Consider the following 10693-nt stretch of genomic DNA (forward strand, 5'->3'; position numbering starts at 1 on the left):
GCAGGAGATTTGCTTTCATAAATTTGTTTCCAATCCTTATTTCGGATTGAACTTTAATCGTCTCGTACACATGATCTTTTTTCACCCTATGAAATTGTTTCCATGAAAAGCTGATAGAGATTGTTTCCATCGGCTTAGGACTTCGTTGCTTCAGTTAGCCGAAACTTTTGCTTCCATCAATTTAGGATATGTTTGCTTTAGTGAGCCGAAATTTTTGCTTCCACGGCAACTGACCATCACTTTGATCTTAGATCGTATTTGTGTCGAGTGTACGCAAACAAAAATAGTTTCAAGCATCTGGAAAATTATATTGAGTGTAGCATATAAAAGAGTTCTCGACAAGATTAAAATTAGTTTCCGTCACAAACTGCTCTTAATAGAAGATTATAATTTGCTTCCGAAGGAACGGGAAATTACTTCCATCTGGTTGAAATTTTGCTTGGATGGATCACACAAAGTGCTTCCATGGCAACCGGCAATCACTTCGATCTAGTTAGAGTTTGCGTATTTCAGTCGTTCATAAAATATTGCTTCCATTGTTAGCAGTAATTGCTTCAATCTATTTAGAATTTAATAGTTCGACAGCTCAAATAAATTGCTTCTATGATCACAACAACCAGAATTGGGCAAGGTAGGTTGACAACAACAATGACAACATAGGGTAAGCTGGCAATGCCATGGAATTTGGAATTCCCATCCATCAAATTAAATTAGCAATTTGCTTCCAATGAATATGGTATTTGCATGAAACAAAATGGGAAATTGTTTCCAAAAAATTTGGCACTTGCATACTAAAAAATGAAGATTTTCTTCCATACAACAAGATGATGCATATGATCAGGATTTGCTTCCAAAGATATACATCTTGCTTGCAAATAATTACGATACTAAATTTTATGTATCAAAGAATTGCTCCCATAAGAACATATATTAGTTTCCATGAAAGAGGAAAAATAGATATTTTAGACTGCATGGGGATATGTTTCCACAACGATGAAACCTTTGTCCCAGTTAAACGAATAATTTGCTTTCATGGTGATCTCGGAGCACGGCACCACCTATGACAGTGACATGAACCGCAAGCGAAACATCGTCTCCTGCACCATGGACTGTGGAAAGACGTGCTGCATCTTACTATCTTTTTTTTTTTGCTTCCTGCAATCTAAGACATGATCATGCGACCGCGGTGAAGAAATCTATAATGCTTAAAATAATGAAAATCTTCCAATGAAAAAAAGGATCGGTACAAGCAATGTTCCTCCATTGCATGATGAATGAAGGATACGATGCAATCCAGATTCAAGTAAATGCATCAATCCGGCCTCACATGTGCTTCACTCGCATCACCTACCTGTGCATATGATACTGAGAGTCACCCTCCCGCGTGTCGTGAGAGCCTATCCCAAACTAAGAACCCCTCCAGCAAGGCGGATCAAAGGCCAAAATTACAGATGGAGCAGGCATGATCCTAGTGGAGTACACGGCGGCGACGGAGTTTACGTGTCCGTCGATGAGTAGGTGGTGGGTCAGTCCTGCAGGGCTGTCGGACGAGGTGATGCTGTTAGAGGAGAAAGCAAGAACAGCGAGGGGCATGGCGAGCTAGGCGATCTCTACGCAACGGGCAGGAGAGTCGTGGAGAGTAGTTTCAGGCAATTAATTCAAGGAGATATTATGGGGATGGGTCAGAAAATCAGGAGGTAGTATCGGGTTATATTGCATGATTTGAATGCATTTCTCAGCCATAAGATAAATAACTCATCGACGATGTAGGACTGGTCTGACCAATGCTTCTGGTCAGACTTCTGTACGCGAGTGTTTTCCAATCTTGGCTCCGCCTTGCGTCCATGGCCTGGAGTGTCCACGGGGCAGCCATCCAGGACCCTCGTCGTCTTCCACATCACATGCTCCCGCTGGATGGAGCCGAGCGAGTGCATCAACGTCGCCTGCACCATCTTCTTCATCGTCGGCCATGGGAGCTCGCCGCGGAAATTCGCCGCCGCCAGAGCTTCCCGCGCTCGCTGCCCCCTCTGCCGCACCGCTGTGAGACCTTCTCCCCCTCCCATCACTTCACGAGCTCGCTCTCCCGCCTGTAGCTAGCTCCCCTCCGTTGTCATGCCCGCGCCGTCGTCGTTTGCCTCGCTGCCGCAGCCACAACGAGCCTGACTCGCTCCCGAGCACGCAGACGTGCTCTTGAGACTCCCAGGAGCCCAACACACGTAGTTGTGTGCTTCCCCGTGCCCCGTAGCCCACTCACCACTTTCGCTCGAAAGCATCGCCGCCTCTGCTCGACGTCGGTCGTGTTTCCGGCCACCTTCGGCCCGACCACCACTGCAGAATGGTGCGGCCTCGAACGTTGGTTCCAACGCGCCTTCACGTGCACCAAATAAACGCTTGTAGGCATTTTCCGACCTAGTCCAACACCCCTCTGCCACGGTTCTGGTCGCTAGAGCTTGCTCCAGCGCCACCGCCTACGTGGCCTGGCCGGGGCCACCCCCCAGGGTCACTGCCAATGGCCCCCCATGACCGTGTTGACCGTTGATACCGGTCAACTGCTGACTGGGCATCCCCCAACAGCTCACGAGTGGGCTACACCCCTGGGCCACTCACCTTTGGGCCCAAGGTCATTAGGCTCCTAAAAACCACTCACATCTGGTCCCTCTCCCCTAAGCAACTCATAATTAATTTGTATACTTAATTTGAACAAAAAAGTCACTCACATGTGGGGCCTAAATACTAATTAACTTAATTAGAATAAATTAAACTCTAGTTAACCTCCCTTTCTATGACAGGTGGGGCCTAGGTGTCAACTTGACTAGTCTTTGTGAGTGTTGACTGCTGACATCATCATGATGTCATGCTGAGGTCAAAATAGCATTTTCAAATTAATATTAAATCCAAGAATTTTAGAGTATTGTTAAAACTTTAAAAAATCATATAAAATAATCTATAAGTCAGATGAAAATAATTTATACATGAAAGTTGCATAGAATAATCCCATGAATTCGAATACGCACTACGTTCATTTGTCCATTTTTGTGTTAGGATCATATGTCCGGTAGTAGCCAGAGACCCGGGAAATAACGTCAAATATTTTCCCGCTCCATCCATAAAGTGTAGTACTCCTCTAGCTCATCCCTAGCAGTCAATATTGTCATGCCATGCATCGTGTTGCATGTGCTTGATTTTATTTATTGTTTCTTCCCCCTCTTCTCTCTGGTAGACGCCGAAGCTCACGCTGTTGACAGGTACGACTACGCCCATGACGACCGACCTTTTGCGGCAGAGCAACAAGGCAACCAAACCCCTTGATCATCCCTTTATCACCCATTCTTTCCTCCTCATGCTTGCATTAGATTTTGCTACTGTTGTAGATAGCTCCTATTTTGATGCAGAACTTGTTTCTGTTAAACTGCTATTATACCCTACTACATATTAGATGCATAGTATAGGTTGATTAGTGATCCCGAGTTACCCCACTTAGTCCGAGTTGCCGTGCTTCATCATCGAAGAGTCGACGACTTGAAGACTCGAAGACTCGATCAACTGGTCGACAAGCCATGACCCGTCACATCCCCTCAGTTGTATGAGCCTACAAAGCTGCTATCGAGTACCAGGGTTGATACCTCGTAATGTACTCTTGATGTCAACTTCCTAGTGTAGTTGGCTGGAGGTGGATTACGGAGGGTGATTCCTCCTTCACCACTTCCGATAATGACTCTGTCGTGCAACCCCTCAAGCGTGAACCATCGAGGGTGCTTCCTCCCTGGTCACCATGAGGGTTACATCGATTGGAATCCGTTGAGGGTGAGACCTTAGATTCCTCTGATGTTATAGACACACGGTTACTTTCACTTTACTACTGGAACATGATGAGATGTGATGTGCAAGTTGATACGTCCATTTTGCATCATGTTTTGTTACTGTTATTTATAGTGTTTTTATGCATTTTGCCACTTGGTGGAGTAATTCTAATGCCTTTTCTCTCATAATATGCAACGTTTACAACAAGTGGGAGAATGTGGGTAGATGGAATTCTGGACCTGAAAAAGCCACGTTACAAATAACTATTATGCACATCTCCAATTGGGCTGAAACTTTATGGAGATTTATTTTATAGTAACTGGAAAATACTGGAGCGAAGAAGTACCGGAGGGGGGCTACCAGGAGACCACTAGAAACGCCTGGCGCACCCTCATGTCTAGTGGGCCCCCTAGCCCACCTGTGGCGATCATCTTCTCGTATAAAATCCCTTTTACCCTGAAAAAATAAAGAGGGGAACTTTAGGTACAAAGCGCCGCCGTCTCGAGGCAGAACCTGGGCAGGAGCACTTTAGCCCTCCGGTGGAGCAATTCCGCCGGAGGAACTTCCCTCTCGGAGGGGGAAATTGAGCCCATCGTCCTCAGTAACAACCCTCTCATCTTGGGGAGGCCAATCTTAATCAACACCGTCTCCTTTCAAAACCCTAGTTCATCTCGTGTACTCAATCTTGTACCAGAACCTCAGATTGGTACCTGGGGTTTGTCTAGTAGAGTTGATTACATCTTGTAATTGATGCTTTATGGTTTATTTGGTGGAAGATCATATGTTCAGATTCATTATGCTATTTAATACCTCTCTCATTATGAACATGTTTATCACTTGTGAGTAGTTACTTTTGTTCTTCAGGCCATAGGAGAAATCATGTTGCAAGTAGTCATGTGAAGTTGATATTTGTTCGATATTTTGATGATATGAATGTTGTGATTCCCTTAGTGGTATTATGTTAACGTCGACTGCATAACACTTAACCATCTTTGGGCCTAAGGGAATGCATTGTGGAGTAGTAATTATAGGGTGGGTTGCGAGAGTGGCAGAAACTTAAGCCCCAATCTAGGCACTACTCTATAAGGGGCCGATTTGGATCCCTATGTTTAATTGTATGGTTAGAATTTATTCTTAATACTTTTATCGAAGTTGTGGATGCTTGCGGGAGGGTTAATCATAAGTGGAAGGTTTTTTCAAGTAAGAGCAGCAGCCAAGCACTGGTCCAACCGCATATCAAATTATTGAAATATCAAACGCGAATTAACCCAACATGACGAAAGTGACTAGATGAAATTCCCATGTGCAATCAAGAATGCTTTGCCTATCATAAGAAACTGTTCCGACGTGTCCTTTACCACAAAAGGATTGGGCTACCTTGTTGTACCTATTGTTACTATTTATACTTGTCAGTTGTTACAATTATCTTGCTATCAAACAACTTGTTACCACTATTTCAGTGCATGCAGAGATTACCTTGCTGAAAACCGCTTCTCATTTCCTTCCGCTGCTCGTTGGGTTCAACACTCCTACTTATTGAAAGGACTACGATTGACCCCCTATACTTGTGTGTCACCAAGACTCTTTTCTGGCACCGTTGCTCGGGAGTGAAGCGCCTTTGGTAAGCGGAATTTGGTAAGGGAAAAATTTATATTACGTGTTGAAATTTACTGTTACTTGTCACTATGGAAAGTAATACTTTGAGGGGCTTGTTCACGGTATCTTCACCACGACCAAAAACACCAAGAGTTGTCCCTCAATGTCAGTGTTTACTCACAACATAAGCCATGGGTAGGCTAAAGATGGTGGGAACCGAAGTGGCACCGGAGGGCGCTGAGAACGAGGATGGTACAAGCATGGAACGCATGATGTACCCAGGTTCAGGGCTCTCCGTAGAGATAACACCCCTAATCCTGCCGGAGTGTATGATGTATGAATGGGACTACAAAGTGCTCTTGGAGCTGTATTGTGGAGGAGGAAGAAGGAGCAGCCGGCTTGCGTGTGCCTCTCCTATGTGGTGTGTGTGTGTGTGCTGAGTTGACCAACCCTCTGCATGGAAGGGGGCCGGGGGGTTTATAGACGAACCCACCGACCTACAATATGGATAGAAGTACAAGACTGGGACCCGACTGACAGCCTCGCCGTCTGGACAGGGGGCCCACGGGAGTCTTGTCTTGTCGCCGGAGGGGCCCGCCGGCTGCGAAGTCCTGTCTTGCTGTGGGATCCGCCGGCTAGCCAATAAGGCTCTCGCGCAAGGTTGACACAGGACACGTGTGGTACGTCCGGCATCGTCCAGCGAGAATCGTCATGGGTAGACAGTACGGGTGTATCCACTGTTCCCACGCCGAGTGCAGTAATGGAGTGGGAGTTTGACAGGCTGACATTGTGGAGGGTGATGGATCGGAGCCGGAGGAGGTCAGCGGCATGGCCACCGACGTTGTACCTGCCGTGCACCCCGATCCAGTACCTTTGCTCACGCGTAGCCACCTTTAACAGTAGGGTCTCTACATGACCTACGGTCTGATGTGACTTGAGCTCCCTAGCCGGCTAGTCGCTTCCGGGCCAGCAAGAGAGTTGGCCGTCTCGCCCCCAGCTGATAGGTGCTTCCTAGCCGGCTAGGGGATATGGGCTTTGCAGAATGGTTCTTGTTGTTCCTTCTTGGTTGAAGGCAAAGGAGTAGGCTCGATGAGCCTACCCCGGGGTTATCCCCCCGACAGTAGTCCCCGAAGCTGGGGAGGTCCGCTGCCTTGGAGCGGGTGGCCTCGGCAGCTTAAGTTGTTTGCTGTTGAATTCCTGCCGCCTCGTGCGACAGGAGACGCCAACTCGGGAGCCAGCTGGCTTCCAAGCGACGCCTCGGCTTCCTCGTAGGCCGTGCAAATTGCGCTGTGCCAGGCCCGGCCTGACGTGATGATGGATTGTTCAAATGACGGGATTGGGCCTGAGCCATGGGTCCCGCCACGACGCCCCCTCGGCCCCCGCGCGGAGGATCCTCTACGGATTTACTCCGTGACGGTTGGGTTTCGGGAGTCGTAATGCCTCCATAATAATCGGAGATGATGGGACCGGTGCACACCAGATCCCCTCCCCATGATCCATCGTGGGGTTTAAATGGGGTGCGGGGGTACCGTGGAGGCCATTCGCCCCCTTCTCACCCCGCACTTGTGCTCCCTCCTTCCCTGAGCCCAGAGAAGGAGATAGTCTCGTCTTCTTATTCATCTTCGCTGTCGCGCCGACCGTCGCCGCCCCTTCGAGCTCTCGCCGCTCGCCGCTATGTCGAGCAAATCTTCCAAAAGGGCCAGCAAAATGATGCCTGGCTCGACAGCGACATCTGTGCCGAACACATCGACGCGCTCCGCCATCGCCGAATGTTGCCTCCGGCCTCCCTCGTGGTGCTTCATAATAGCACCTCATGGTGCTTCATAACATCGACAATGCTACTATCTTTTTCCACACTTGTGCTTCATAATAGCACCATGTTCCTCATGATTGAGAGCCTCTCGTTTCGTCACCACCATATGCTAGTGGGAATCTTTATTACATAACTTGGCTTGTATATTCCAATGATGGGCTTCCTCAAAATTGCCCTAGGTTTTCGTGAGCAAGCAAGTTGGATGCACACCCACTAGTTCTCCTTTTGAGCTTTCACATACTTATAGCTCTCGTGCATCCTTTTTATGGCAATCCCTACTCATTCACATTGATATCTATTAACGGGCATCTCCATAACCCTTTGATACGCCTAGTCAATGTGACCATCTCCTCATTTTTGTCTCACAACCACCACCACACTCTATTCCACCAATAGTGCTATATCCATGGCTCACGCTCGTGTATTGCGTGATAGTTGTAAAAGGTTTGAGAAAGTAAGAGTGCAAAAACAATTAGTTGGCCAATACGGGGGTTATGCATGATTTACATTAGTTGTGTGAGGATGATGGAGCATAGCCAGATTATATGATTTTGTAGGGATAACTATCTTTGGCCTTGTTATTTCGAAAGTTCATGATTACCTTGCTAGTTTGCTTGAAGTATTATTGTTTTCATGTCAATATCAAACTATTGTTCTGAATCTTACGAATCTGAACATTCATGTCACATGAAAGAAGTTACAAAGGACAACTATGCTAGGTAGCATTCCACATCAAAAATTCAGTCTTTATCACTTCCCTATTCGAGGACGAGCAGGAGTTAAGCTTGGGGATGCTTGATATGTCTCCAACGTATCTATAATTTTTGATGGTTTCATGCTATTATCTTGTCAAACTTTCGATGTTTTGTATGCCTTTTATATCTTTTTTGGGACTAACTTATTAACTCAGTGCCAAGTGCCAGTTCCTGTTTTTTTCGTGTTTTTGACCCTTTTCAGAGGAGGTTTTAAACGGAGTCCAAACGGAATGAACCTTCCAAAAAGATTTTTTCCGAAACAGAAGACGATCGGGGACTTGAGAACCAAGGCAGAGGGTCACCAGGGACCCCACAAGGCCCCTAGCCGCGGCCAGGGGGCCCGCGCCTCCCGGGCTTGTGGGCTCCCTGGGCCTCCTCTGCCCTAGGTCTTTCGCATATATATTCCCTAAAATCCTAAAAAAAATCAGGAGATCCACGAAAATACTTTTCCGCCGCCGCGAGCTTCTATCTCCGCAAGATCCCATCTGGGCACGTTCTGGTGCCCTGTCGGAGGGGGGATTCGGATATGGAGGGCTTCTTCATCAACACCATGACCTCTCCGATGATGCGTGAGTAGTTCACCATAGACCTACGGGTCCGTAGCTAGTACCTAGATGGCTTCTTCTTTCTCTTGGATCTTCAATACAAAGTTCTCCCTGATCTTCATGGAGATCTATCAGATGTAATCTTCTTTTGCGGTGTGCTTGTCGAGATCCGATGAATTGTGGATTTATGATCAGATTATCTATGAATCTTATTTGAGTTTCTTCTGATCTCTTATATGCATGATTTCATATCCTTGTAATTCTCTTCGAGTTGTGGGTTTTGTTTGGCCAGCTTGATCTATGATTCTTGCAATGGGAGAAGTGCTTGGTTTTGGGTTCATACCGTGCGATGACCTCACCCAGTGACAGAAGGGGTAGCGAGGCATGCATCGTGTTGTTGCCATCAAGGGTAAAAAGATGGGGTTTTCATCATTGGTTTGAGTTTATCCCTCTACATCATGTCTGTTGGAAATATGCCCTAGAGGCAATAATAAATTAGTTATTATTATATTTCTTTGTTCATGATAATCGTTTATTATCCATGCTATAATTGTATTGATTGGAAACACACTGCATGTGTGGATACATAGACAAAACACTGTCCCTAGTAAGCCTCTAGTTGACTAGCTCGTTGATCAAAGATGGTCAAGGTTTCCTGACCATAGGAAAGTGTTGTCACTTGATACGGGATCACATCATTAGGAGAATTAGGTGATGGACTAGACCCAAACTAATAGACGTAGCATGTTGATCGTGTCATTTTGTTGCTACTGTTTTCTGCGTGTCAAGTATTTGTTCCTATGACCATGAGATCATATAACTCACTGACACCGGAGGAATGCTTTGTGTGTATCAAACGTCGCAACGTAACTGGGTGACTATAAAGATGCTCTACAGGTATCTCCGAAGGTGTTCGTTGAGTTAGTATAGATCAAGACTGGGATTTGTCACTCCGTATGACGGAGAGGTATCTCGGGGCCCACTCGGTAATACAACATCACACACAAGCCTTGCAAGCAATGTGACTTAGTGTAAGTTGCGGGATCTTGTATTACGGAACGAGTAAAGAGACTTGCCGGTAAACGAGATTGAAATATGTATGCGAATACTGACGATCGAATCTCGGGCAAGTAACATACCGAAGGACAAAGGGAATGACATACGGGATTATATGAATCCTTGGCACTGAGATTCAAACGATAAGATCTTCGTAGAATATGTGGGATCCTATATGGGCATCCAGGTCCCGCTATTGGATATTGACCGAGGAGTCACTCGGGTCATGTCTACATAGTTCTCGAACCCGCAGGGTCTGCACACTTAAGGTTCGACGTTGTTTTATGCGTATTTGAGTTATATGGTTGGTTACCGAATGTTGTTCGGAGTCCCGGATGAGATCCAGGACGTCACGAGGAGCTCCAGAATGGTCCGGAGGTAAAGATTGATATATAGGAAGTCCTGTTTTGGTCACCGAAAAAGTTTCGGGCTCATCGGTAGTGTACCGGGAGTGCCGGGAGGGGTGCCGGGGACCATCGGGAGGGGTGTCACGCCCCAAGGGGTCTCATGGGCTATGGGAAGAGATAAACCAGCCCCTAGTGGGCTGGAATAAGTTCCCACTAAGGCCCATAAGGTTTGAGAAGGAAAAAACACAAGGTGGAAAGAGTTTCCAAGTGGGAAGGTGGAATCCTACTCCAAGTAGGATTGGAGTAGGACTCCTCCACCTCCAATTTCGGCCAAACCTTGGGATTTGAGGCTGCCTCTTCCCTCCCCCTCCCTCCTATATATACTGAGGTATTAGGGCTGATTTGAGACAACTTTGCCACGGCATCCCGACCACATGTCTCCACGGTTTTACCTCTAGATCGCGTTTCTGCGGAGCTCGGGCGGAGCCCTGCTGAGATTAGATCACCACCAACCTCCGGAGCACCGTCACGCTGCCGGAGAACTCATCTACCTCTCCGTCTCTCTTGCTGGATCAAGAAGCCCGAGATCATCGTCGAGCTGTACGTGTGCTGAATGCGGAGGTGCCGTCCGTTCGGCACTAGATCGTGGGACGGATCGCGGGACGGTTCGCGGGGCGGATCGAGGGACGTGAGGACGTTCCACTACATCAACCGCGTTTCTTAACGCTTCTGCTGTGCGATCTACAAGGGTACGTTGATTGGAAATCCCCTCTCGTAGAT

This window comes from Hordeum vulgare, chromosome 7H (genome assembly GCF_904849725.1).
Source record: "Hordeum vulgare subsp. vulgare chromosome 7H, MorexV3_pseudomolecules_assembly, whole genome shotgun sequence".
Taxonomy (NCBI): Eukaryota; Viridiplantae; Streptophyta; class Magnoliopsida; order Poales; family Poaceae; genus Hordeum; species Hordeum vulgare.